We start from the raw sequence: 13,464 nt of genomic DNA, 5'->3' as shown, positions 1-13,464 counted from the left end.
TGTGCCATGTAAGATTTATTTATCAAAGTAATTTAATAAATAACTCTGGATTTTTACGTAGTCAATATTTTAATTATGTTATTGTAAAGTATCTTATCTCATTTTGTAAAAGTGACCTAGAACCGATGTTTGGGGGGAACATAACCGATGAGAGCTTTTAAAAGAGTTTAGCATATTCAGATATAGTTTGAAACACAAAATTTGGAAAAATGGATTATTCAAAAACTTTTGAAAGCTCGGATTTTCGAAATAATTCTAAATACGAAATAAGTTGGGAAATTTCTAGGACAAAACAAAACCTAGAAGACAACTAGGAAACCCTTGGATATAACCAGATCCGAGGCCTTATTCTTAACAGGTACAATGCTATTAAGCAGACAAAACTCTTGGACACAACCAGGTCCAAGGCTTGATTCCTAATTGGAATAACACAATTAGGCGGGAAAGTCTTGGGTACAACCAGGATATTGACTAAAATTATTTAGTCGAGCCATCAAGAACCTTTCCCGATATAAAGACAACCCCTACGATTTTGAGTGTGTAAGAAATCAAGATTCGTAAACACAAGAAAATAATAGATTAAGGGGAACACAAATAGATCACAAACTAACATACATGTACTAAAAAGTATATAGTTATCTCGAGGACGAAGAAACCTCGATCTGAGCCCAAAGGCAATTGTTTCAATCCTTAAGGACTTAATTATAGGATAAAAAGTAAAATAAGAAAAAAAAAAGAAGCATCACTGAGCTCCGTCAACTTGCTCAAGTGATGTCACCTCCTTGCCGTCCCCATCAGCAGCTCTAGAAGCATTGATAATCTCAGAAGGTTCCTATAAGAATCAAACCTTGAACCTGGCAAGATAAGGTCCTTAAAACTCTGGCTCCTGGTTAAAAGCCCAGCATTAGTAGAGCATCTCTTCTAGAGAATTTGACGAGTCTGCAATCTTCAGCCTCGCCTCCATGGCTTTGGTCTTGACCTCAAATAGCTTGTTCTTAAGCATCTCTACCTCGTCAAGCTTCTTTTTTAGGCTATTAGTCTCGGCCTGCAGTTGGTCCTGTTGTTGGCTCACTTCAATGACCTGGTCTTTGGCAATCCGTTTGTTCTCCTGGGAAGTGGCTAGGGCAGCTTTGGCAACCCGCTCGATCTCTTGGGAGGTGGCCAGGGTGGCCTTGGAAATTTTCTTATTCTCTTGGGAAGTGGCTAGAGCGGCTTGGAGCTCATCCGTCCTAGCTTGAACTCGAGAAATATCGCGGAGTTGAGCCAGGATAGACTGCAAAGGGAAAATGCAGGTCAAGGTTATTTAAGAAAAAAAAGAGGGAAAAGAAAAAGAAGTACTATAGGAGGAATGAAGGTGGCTCACAATGAGGTTCATTCCCATGGAGGACTCGAGAACTGATGGGTGTCGTATGCCGTATCAAATTTAAATATATTTTTTATTCACTTACACCAGCTACTTCAGTATAGCGGTAAATAAGGGTCGAACCCACGAGGACGATTATCAAATTATTATTCAAAATAAGAACTAAACTGAAATTAGAAAGGGGTTTTAGTTTTAACAAATCAAAACATAAAATGAAATAAATATCAAAGATTGAATAACTAAGGATATAACGATATTAAAGAAATAGTCAAGAATTACTCTCCACATTCGACAATCAATCTATAAAAAATGACAAATAATATTCCCTATTCCCAATTAAACTATTAACCCCACAGATAACACTTAAGCAGTCAATTATCCTAGTTTCCGTATTATACTTAATTAAATCTAAGCACTCTTAATTAACCCTTTTTACCAAGCAATAAACCCATTAAACATGCGATCTATTTAACCCAAGAAAAACATTACACTGTGAAAACAGGTTAATCTAGACAACAAATTCATTAAGCATGCAATTCATTTAACCTAAGTTCTATTTTTCATCACAATTAAAATACCCGTCACAATACCTTAATTGCAATTTATCACTTCTACTTAGAATATAGCAATCCTAAGAAGATATCAGAATAATGAAAAACCCTAATTAGTTGGCCACCTAACAAGATCTCATAAGATTCATAACATTCAATTAGAAAAATAGAAGCAATTTAATACAAGGGAATAAAAGGTCAGTGAAAATTATTAAAACCAAGAAATCATATTTAGGGCTTTGAAATCACCCTTAACAATAAGCACAACAATAAATAAAAACTAAAATTACTAAAAGAAAAAGAGTAGAAGAGAATGTCTCTCTCTAAAAGAAATAATAGAGAGTCTGTTTTCAAATAGAGACAGACCTCTATTTATAATAGAAAACTTAAACTTATACTAAAACTAATAGATATTAATTTTCTTTTAATATAATTGTGATATCTCCAATTTTAAAATTTGGAGTAAAAATATCTGTTTGTTGGTTGCAAAATTAGAGTTTGAATATGATATTTTTGTATTCCTCAAGAAATTGAATTTTCCCACACAACTAATTGTATTTTAGCCATATCTCCCTCGATATAACTTTAATTTAGACGATTCAATACGTTTTGAAAAGCTTAGAAAAATATCTACAACTTATATTTCGTGAATAATTTTCAAAATATGGCTAAAATATTATCAAAATTGATGGTGAAGTTTCAACTCCAGCTTTGTCTCAGACTCTAGTTCAGATTTCTATATTTTTTTTTCTTCATAAAAATACACAATTTCCTATAAAACTAAATAAATCAAATCAAAATATATTAAATTAAAAATTCATAGAAATATTAATTCAAACTTAATTTATTTTTATATAAATAAATGTGTACTTTTACTCTTAAAATTCTTTCTAACCCAAAAATCACAAAATACCAAAAAACAAAATTAAAATCATTAAAATAACTAAAAACTAACAATTTCTAAGCCTAAAGAAATTAAAAATATATGATCAAAATTAAACTTATCAAATTCCCCCACACATAGATTTTGCTAGTCCCTTAGCAAACACAAAAACTAAAACTAAACTAAACACATAAACAATAAAAATATAAAGCCATGGTATTGTCAAAAATGATAGTCGTCTCAAAGATTGCATAAATATATAATTTCAAGAAAAATCTAGATTCACAATCCTTAGAATTTCAACTTAAGTATGATTGCCTCTTAAACCCTGTTGACCCACGATTTAGCCAACTGACACGGAGTCAAAATATGAATGATATAGACGAATGTAAAGAGAATAACGTAATGACAAAAGTAAAGAAAACACAGTGATTTATAGTGGTTCGATCCCAGGATCTGGTAATGACCTACGTCCACTTAGTATGATATTGATATGGAATCAAAAGTGTGATCAGAGAACTTGGGTTCAATGAGTTTCAACACTTCTGACAAACAACACAAGTTTACTAGGAGAAATTCTATAATCTCTATGATTCAGAAGAAAACCCAAAGTCCTTTCCCTTGAGCTATATCTTTCTATTTATAGGCTCATGGAGGGTTACAAAATACTGTTACAGATATTATCCCCTGAATAATGGGATATCCAGAAGATTGCATGAGATAAATTCGGAATTCACAAAGATCTTCCCATAAATGTTGCCTTGCCAGCGGAACCACCGACCAGACTGGTCGTGGGAAAGACAGACTTGTCCTGCTTCTGCTGTGTCTCCCGGCCGATGCTCTAGCAGACGCTTTCCAAGCATTAGCCACGTGTCAAGAGATTATCTGCCACGTCACAAATGCTAATTTATTGGATAACATTTGCCCCCCAAAGTTTATTTACTACGAATAGTAAATAAACTTTGAACAAGCGACTCTTTGGTAACCCCTCCTGACGTGTCAGAACCCTTCGTGTGTTCTTGAAAAAAGCAACCCACTTCTGTCCAATCATGACTTTTCAGTTCCCCAGAAATGTTTTTGACGGCCATCACGTTCCCCCATACTTCGAAAAAGGAAAAATAATGATTACGCCTTTTTAGTGTCAGAGACAAACTTATATAAGACCATCAGAACCATCTCTTTTATTTTCACACACGCCATTATTTTGCCAAAAACCCTAAAAACCAGAGTTTTAACTTCTCTGGTGAACGTTCTCTTGCGCCTTTCACGACTCAGACGGTGGGCTCCTTAATCTCCGAAGACCTCTCTTCCACCTTTACGACCACTATTCTTGGTAAGTTCCTGAAACCCCATTCTTCTAATTTCTCGTGGTGCGTGCTTTCCATGGCGTACTGTTTAAGTCTCTCGGCTTCTGGTTTTAGGTGCTTGTAGATAGAATGTTTTGTAGGCAGAGTAGGTTTACGAGTTAGTTTGAAACCCAGGATCATGCTTTTTAGGACGTAAAACAGAAGTAACATTTCGATTTTTAAGCTAGTTGAAAAAATAATTTTTCCCGCCCTAAGGGGAGTTGAAAAAAGCTTTTCAGGAAAACTTTTCACTTTCACCCTTTAATCCGTTTTTCGAACTGTTCGCATAGAAAGATTTAGTTTCTTGTTAGAATGCTGTTGTATAAAGGCTTAACTTTTATACTCGACCAGCGTTATTCTAAAAAACTTTCTAAAGTTCTTTCACCTCACCTCCCCATTCTTCTGTTTGCAGATTTTAATGCCAGATTTGTGGGGAGGTGAGAGACCCATCGACGACAACCTCTTCGCCCAGCTACTCGAGGGAGAAGAACAACCAGTTGATCGTATCCATCAGATACCTTTCTCGCGATCCTCTTTCAGAACACATCCTTCCCCTCAAATGGCCCGCTCCAAATCGTCTGGCAAGAGAAGGCCCGAGTATGAAAGTAACACTACTCCCCCTACCCAGCCTGATTCGCAGGCTAGGGCTCCCTCGACCAGCGGTCGAGAAAATCTTGTTCCTGACCCTAATATCCAAACTAGGGCTTGCCCTCGTCATCGGAATCCGCCTGATGTCGAGTGGTATACTCCTCCAGCCAGTTCAGTGACCATCCGAATGGTTGCTAACTGCTTCAGGAAATTCCCCCTCACGGGGGTAACCATTACACGTCCCACCGCGGACCAGAGGGCTAACCGTCCAGGAGGGGCGAACAGTTCCTGGTCTCGGTATCATATTGAGGCGGGAGCTTATCTCCCTCTTCATCCTTTCTTTGTGGGGGTGGCCAATTATTTCGGCGTCGCTCCCTTTCAAATAACTCCCAACGGATATAGGATGTTGGCCGCACTCTATGTTCTGTACAAACTTAACAAATGGCCAGAATCTTCTCCCCATGAGGTCAACTATCTTTTTGACCTCAAGTCCAACCCTCAGCACAACGGGACGGGCTTTTTCCACTTCTGCCACTAGGAAACCGGCCGGACGTTCTTGAGTGGTACAACCCATATATCAAACGTGGGGCATTACAACAAGGAGTACTTCTTTACTCCGGACATAACCAGTGACAACTTGGCCTTTGTGAGAGGAGGTAAAAACTTGTCTTTGTCTTGGTCGACACTTTAACATAGAGTATTTCCTTTATATTTTCTCTCAAACTTGATCTGTTTTTCAGGCCCTTGGTTACGTCCGACCCCAACACCAAGCATGGTGTCGAGGTCTAACACTCTGGCCAGGATGTCTGATGCAGCAAAATGTGTCAAGACCCTGACACTCGAAAAAAACTTGAGGTCGTCTGGCCTCCTGGATCCTCGCCATGAAAATAGAGGGCCCGTGGTGGGCGATGCCACTGCCGAGGGGGTTCCCGAGCAGCAACCTCCTGTGCCTCCTCCTAGGAGGAGGCCAATAGGAGTTACGATCAGGGAACCCACGGGTAGTCCTTCTGCCGAAAGGCCTTCTGCTCCCCAAGGCAAGGGGAAAGAAAAGGCCACAGAGCCTATTGTTGACTTGGGAGAGTCTTCTGATGACAATGGTAACATTATTTCGCTTTTAAATGGTTTGCCAATTCCCTGCCATATGTTTGATGGGGATGGTAACTTTACATATGCTCCAAATCTAGGGCCAGACTTCTTCATGCCAGATAATGAGTATATGATTAATAGAGTCAATAGTGTAGCGACCAGAAGTTGTAGCTCGGGTATTTACTTTGTTATCTTCTTTCTGTTGTATTACTTACTTTCACCTTTCTCTTTCCTTATTAACCTCTTGTGTTTACTTTCATGCAGATATGTCGACTCCCAACATTTTTTACATGTACCAGGCCGAGGAAGAAGAAGAAACCCCCCAACTCACACGGAAGCCAAAAAAGAGAACTGGTGAATCCAGTCGGGGCCCTCCAGCCAAGAAAAGTCGACCAGAAGACCCTCCTCAGGGCACGCCAACTGGGCAAAGTCCTGCGCCAACTGGGCGAACTCCTACTCCTCCTCCAGCTCCTTCTGAACAACAAACTACTCCTGTTCGGCCGAATCCTCCAGCTGCGCCTGCCAGGGAGCATCTTTCTCGTGAAGAGGCTCATGGGGCCAGACTTATGAGCCGTGCCATCCGATCCGCCCGGGACCGCCTCGATCGCATTGGTAAAGGCGAGCATGTTAGGGCCGCAATGGTTCAAGCTGAAGAGCTGCCAGTCGACCAGATCATGAACAGGGCTTTGAACGAAATCTCCAGCATAAGTGCTTCTTTATTCTTTGAGTCTTTAGTTTTTTAGTCTTCGTGATAAGTTCTGACTTCTTTTTCTTTGTGCACAGGCCCTACTTTCTGCCATTACTGCCCGTTCCCGAGCCCAGGCTTACCTCGAGCAGGTCGAGGCAAAAGCCATCGAGAGGTTCCAGGTGAAAGCGGCCGAGGAGCTCTCGGCTGCTGAGGCTAAGCATGCTAAGGAGTTAGAGGCGGTGATCCGAGAGAAGGATGCAGCAGTGACTAAGCTGTCCGAGGCTGAAGCTGCGAAGGAAGCAGCGGTCAAGTTGAGGTAAGAGTACCGGGAGATCAGCAAAACCCAGCTCCGCGAAATCAAGCATCTGGGGGAGGTAGTCAAGACCAAGGACAAGGCTATTCTCTCCCTCGAGGGCAAAGTGAAGCAGTTGGAGCTTGACAACTCCAAGAATCTGGAAAAGTATAAGAGGACAACACTCCGATGTTTCTACAATTTCTGGAAACACAATCAGGGTGCTGGCTTTAGCTACCTTTCAGAGGAAGTCAGAACTGCGGAGCTGGCCGGATGTGCTGCCCAACTGGCCGAGGAGGAAGCAAGAGCCGCGACCCCTGCCACTCCAAGTGTTGCTGGTTTGGAAGAAGAGGATGCTGTTGAGGACGTGACTAACCAGGATGCTGCTCAGGACCCTCCAGCCCCGAATGCCTCTTGAATTCTTATTTGTTTTTTCTTCTTTTTTGGGATATACGACCCAAGGGTCGCAGTGTAAAGACAGTAATTTCTTTTTAAACTTTATTGCACGGGCAGTAAATCTTTTTTATTTGAATAGTTACATCCAAGCAGCGATGCTTGCGGTGTAAAAGCTTAACTCTTGGTGCTATAATATTTTATTATAACATTTATCCGTATGACCGAACTTAGCATAGTACTTTGGCATGATTTAACAAAACATAAATTTTGAAAAATACTCTAAGTACTGTAGCATGCTTTCACTTATTTTGATCATGTGTTTACATACCTTGAGAAGTATGCTTTGCTATCGATGTGCCTTATATGCCCCCCAAGTGATCGAGGAGCTTTAGGTCCTTGGTCACTTGCCTTGACCATAACCTGTTTGAGCGTTCCTGTTCGTAGTAAAACTGACACTTGTAATACAGCGAAACAACACATGTAATGAACAAATACTTATAAATGTAAATTCACAAAGGTTGGCAAGAATGACTGGCTGAGCACAGTCCCTTATAATCTCGTATTAAAAATGGACTAAACATGTCTTTACGAGTGATTCTGAAATAGAATCTTACAAATACGAGCAGTTAGCCATACATCGTGGCTAACCCTCTTTGCAAAACTTGTAAAAATTAAAAAGAGAAATTTAAACAAGCCAGTCCTTTAAGAAGGGTTGTTCATTGATAATACTTGCGCAGGTGTTCTCCATTCCAATAGCGCGGAACGAGATCTCCGTTTAAGCGTGCAAGTTTGTAGGTGCCTGGGTGAAGGACTTCTTCAATCTGGTAAGGCCCTTCCCAGTTAGGTCCGAGCACTCCAGCAGTGGGGTCGCGGGTATTTAAGAAAACTCGTCGTAGCACCAAATCTCCGACGTTGAATTTTCTTTCTTTAACTTTGGAGTTAAAGTACCGGGCGACTTTTTGCTGGTAAGCAGCAACTCGGAGTTGAGATTTTTCTCTTATCTCATCGATCGAGTCTAGGGACTCCATCATCAACTGGCTGTTCACGTCTTGGTCGTAAGTCAAACGCCGATGTGAGGGGGGATCTAACTCGACAGGTAACATTGCCTCATATCCGTAAGCTAGAGAAAATGGGGTATGCCCTGTTGCTGTTCGATGAGATGTTCTATACGACCAGAGGACTTCGGGCAGCTGTTCTGGCCACGCTCCTTTAGCTTCTTCAAGTCGTTTCTTCAGGGTGTCCTTGAGAGTTTTGTTTACAGCTTCGACTTGCCCATTCGCTTGGGGGTGTGCGACTGAAGAAAAGCTCTTAATAACCCCATGCCTCTCACAGAAATCGGTGAACAGGTCGCTGTCAAATTGGGTCCTGTTGTCTGAAACTATCTTCCTGGGCAATCCATACCGGCATACAATGTTCTTGATGACGAAGTCAAGAACTTTTTTGGTTGTGATGGTTGCGAGTGGTTCATCTTCAGCCCATTTTGTGAAGTAATCGACTGCCACAACTGCGTACTTTACTCCTCCTTTTCCTGTTGGCAGTGATCCAATCAAGTCTATTCCCCATATTGCGAAAGGCCACGGGCTCTGCATCTGCTTTAGCTCGTTTGGAGCTGCTCGTGGGATCTTGGAGAACCTTTGACATTTATCGCATCTTCGTACGTACTCCATTGAATCCTCGTTCATTGTTGGCCAGAAGTAGCCTTGTCTTAGAACTTTTTTCGCCAAACTCTGCCCCCCAGCGTGATCTCCGCAGAAGCCTTCATGCACCTCCTTCATGAGTTCCTTAGCTTTTTCTGATGTAATGCACCTGAGTAATGGCATTGAATATCCTCTTCGGTACATAACACCATCGAGCAGTATGTACCTAGCAGCCCGCCTTTGCAGAGTTCTAGCCTTATTTCTATCTGCTGGCAATGTTCCATTTGTCAGATACTCCAGGTAAGGCGTCATCCATGTATCTTCTGCACAAATCTCCATGTTGGCTTCGGCCACTTCAATGCTTGGCTTACTCAGTCTTTCTACCGGGACTATGTTCAAGATGTCAGCATCCTTTGCACTTGCGAGTTTAGCTAAGGCGTCTGCATTCGAATTTTGGTCTCGCGGAATTTGCTGGAGGGTGTACTTTGTGAACTGGGCTAGCACATTTTTCGTTTTATTAAGGTAGGCCATCATCTTTAATCCTCGCGCTTGATATTCTCCCAGGACTTGATTCACTACCAGCTGAGAGTCGCTGTAAATATCGAGCACTTTTATTCTCATATCCTTGGCCATTCTCAGTCCAGCGAGGAGCGCTTCGTATTCTGCTTCATTGTTTGATGCTGCGAAGTCAAACCTGATTGCGCAGTGAAATCGATGCCCTTCGGGTGTTATCAATATCACTCCCGCTCTAGCGTGGGATTCATTGGATGAACCATCCGTGAACAGTTTCCACAAAGGAGTCTCGTCTTGAGGCATGGGCGCTTCAGGCTGTTTGCACAGCTCACTGTTGGGGAGTTCAGTGAACCCCGCAATAAAATCGGCCAAGACTTGCCCTTTTATTGCTGCTCGCGGTGAATAAGTTACATCGAACTGTCCTAATTCGACCGCCCATTTTAACAGCCGTCCAGCCGCCTCAGGTTTTTGGAGGACTTGCCGAAGGGGCTGGTCGGTCAGAACTGTGATAGGATGGGCTTGGAAGTACGGACGCAACTTTCTGGAGGCTAGAATTAAGCAATATGCTAACCTCTCGATTGGTGGATATTTCAATTCTGCTCCGATAAGCCTTTTGCTGACATAGTAAACATCTTTCTATACGCCTTCTTCCTCCCGTATTAGTACCGCACTAGCAGCAACTTCGGTAATCGCCAGATAAATATACAAAGTCTCTCCTTCGATTGGTTTTGATAGGATGGGAGGTTGCGACATATGAGCTTTTAAGGCCTGGAATGCTTGCTCGTAGTCTTCCGTCCATTCAAACTTCTTATTCCCCCTGAGTAGATTGAAGAATGGAACGCACTTGTCAGTTGATTTTGAGATGAATCTACTCAGGGCAGCGATCCTTCCGGTCAGGCTTTGTACATCCTTGATTCTCTCCGGCGACTTCATGTCGATCAGGGCTTTTATCTTGTTAGGGTTGGCCTCGATTCCTCTTGAATTTACTATGAACCCCAAAAACTTCCCTGACCCGACTCCAAAGGAACATTTGAGGGGGTTCAATTTCATCTGATACTTGTTCAACACATCAAAGCATCCTTGAAAATCCCTCACATGTCCTTTTGCCTTCTTGGACTTTACAAGCATGTCATCCACATATACCTCCATGCTTACCCCGATCAGCTCCTTGAACATGTGGTTGACCAGTCTTTGGTAAGTCGCACCTGCGTTTTTCAGCCCGAAGGGCATTACTCTGTAACAATATAACCCCGTATCGGTCCGAAAGCTGTATGATCCTCGTCAGGGGGATGCATGCTGATCTGGTTGTAACCTGAATACGCGTCCATGAATGAGAGGATCTCATGTCCTGCAGTAGCATCGACCAACTGGTCGATCCTTGGGAGTGGGAAACAGTCTTTTGGGCAGGCTTTATTGAGATCTGTAAAATCCACGCAGGTCCGCCATTTGCCGTTAGGCTTGGGGACCAGCATCGGATTGGAGACCCACGATGGATAAAATGCCACCCTGATGAACCCATTCTCTTTAAGTCTTTCGAATTCTTCTTTCAAGGCTTTTGATCTGTCTTTATCGAGTAGCATTCTTTTTTGTTGCACAGGTGGAAAGGCTTTGTTTATGTTTAGGACATGGCTGATCACTGATGGATCTATCCCAACCATGTCTTTATGCGACCAGGCGAACACTTCCTGGTTTTCTTGTAAGAATTCCACCAATGCCTGCTTTGCGGTAGGCTCTAAATTCTTCCCAACCCTCACAACTCTGGTCGGGTCTTTTTCATCGAGTTGGACCTCCTCCAAGTCCTCGACGGGTCCAACATTTTCTTCAAAATCCCCAAAGCGAGGATCCAAATCTATATCCTCACTTTGGGCAACACCCTATTTGGTGACGCTACCACCTGATTGGGCTTGTCTGTCTTCTGTCATCTGCAATCGGTCTGGGGTAGCGTTCTTCGATGCTCCACTTTTTGCCTTTGTGATCGAGGCGTTATAGCACTCCCTGGCTTCCCTTTGGTTTCCTAAGATGCATCCTACCCCCGCGTCCGTTGGGAACTTCATGGCTAGGTGCCACATGGAGATGATGGCCCTTAGATCAACTAGTATGGGCCTTCCAATAATGGCGTTATATGCTGAAGGACAATCGACCACTACAAAAGTGGTGAGTAATGTCCTTGAGGCAGGTGTTGTACCCGTGGTTACTGGGAGTTTGATCATTCCGGCTGGGGCGAGTCCTTCTCCAGAGAAGCCGTATATGGTTTGATTGCAGGGCTCCAGGTCTTTTACAGACAACTTCATGCGTTCCAGTGTTGACTTATACAGGATGTTCACTGAACTTCCTGTATCGACCAGTACTCTTTTTACCATCATATTAGCCATCTGGATGTCCATGACCAGCGGATCGGAATGTGGGAACCGGACGTGTTGGGCATCGCCATCGGAGAAGGTTATCCCATATTCCTCTGAGCGAGCCTTTTTTGGCGCACGGTCCTCCAGAGTCATCATCTCGATGTCCTGGTCGTGACGTAGAGTCCGAGCATATCGTTCTCTAGCCTTTCCGCTATTTCCCGCGAGGTGCGGGCCTCCACAGATGGTTAAGAGTGTTCCGGCTACGGGGGCAGGCTGTAATGGTGGCGAGCGTTGGCGTGTGGACGTCTGTTCGTTGCCACCTGGAGCTTCTCGTTGGGAAGTTCCCGAGGCCCGTACGTACCTTCTCAAGTGTCCTTGTCTAATAAGGAACTCGATTTTGTCTTTTAACTGGTTGCATTCATTAGTGTCGTGTCCGTAGTCGTTATGGTAACGACAGAACTTGGTAGTGTCTCTTTTCAAAATATCTTTTCGAATGGGCCCAGGTTTCTTGTAAGGTACACTAGAGATTGTGGCCTGGTAAACCTCTCCCCGAGACTCGATGAGGGCAGTGTAGTTAGTGAACCTAGGTTCATAACGATTACCCTTGGCTCGTTTATTGTCGGAGGTGGAAGGCTCGCTATACGGCCGTTTCCCACCATTTTTGCCATTACCGTTGCCGTTTTTATGGCCTTTGTCGTTGCCATTAGGTTTGGAACCATTGGCGGCTTTGGCAGGCTCGGCGGCCTTTTTACCCTTGTTCGAGGGTTTCCCATCATCAGCAATGGCTTCCTCGAGTTTAATGTAACGATCGGCTCGATCCAAGAACTCTTGGGTTGTTTTAACTCCTTCCTTTCGGAGACTCTTCCAGAGGGGAGAGCAACGCTTTACCCCTGCGGTAATGGCCATCATCTTGCCTTCGTCTCCTACTGTTTTTGCTCCAGCCGCCGCCCGCATAAAGCGCTGGACGTAATCCTTCACTGACTCTCCGTCTTGCTGGCGGATTTCGACCAGCTGGTTTGCTTCGGTTGGGTGCACACGACCCGCGTAGAACTGTCCGTAGAACTCCCTTACGAACATTTCCTAGGAAACTATGCTTACAGGTGGGAACTTAAAGAACCACTCCTGTGCTGCTTCAGAAAGTGTTGCAGAGAAGATCTTGCACCAAGTGTCTTCGGACACTTTCTGAATGTCCATCTGAATCTCAAATTTATTCACATGCGAGACTGGGTCCCCATATCCATCAAAGTTCGGGAGCGTAGGCATTTTGAACTTGCTGGGAGTTTCGGCGTTAGCTATCCTCTAGACGAAAGGAGTACCTTTCCTCCTGTCGTGGTCGATGTAAGAAGTCCTTCCTCCGACCAGCTGCTGCACAGCCTGATTGAGTGCGTCTATCTGGGCTTGCAGTGCGGCAGGAATTGTGGTGGCCTCTGTGGCTGGGGGGATGTTCTCGCCGTGCCTTTCTCGACGATCGTTGAGTACATCTCTCAGGTCCTCCTCTCTTCTCCGTTGCTCGCTACCTCCGAGCCGGTTGAAGACATTATTTTGTCTGGGCTGTCCCCCAGCATCTTGTCTATTTGGCTGGTCACCTTGAGGTATTTGGCTCTTGCCTTTACCTCTTTCTCCATTCCTCCCACCAGCATTTCCCTTGCCAGAGTCGGCCTCATTGTACCCGTGACCATCTCTGAAACGTGATTGGCTGTGGTGAGACTGACTGTTCCCTTTGTGACCGTCTCTAGCAGAAACGCCCCGAGCGTTAGAGGGTGGCCTGTGCTGGTCGCG

Source organism: Humulus lupulus, chromosome 3, assembly GCF_963169125.1.
Source record: "Humulus lupulus chromosome 3, drHumLupu1.1, whole genome shotgun sequence".
Taxonomy (NCBI): Eukaryota; Viridiplantae; Streptophyta; class Magnoliopsida; order Rosales; family Cannabaceae; genus Humulus; species Humulus lupulus.
Note: the sequence above shows the minus strand (reverse complement) of the source record.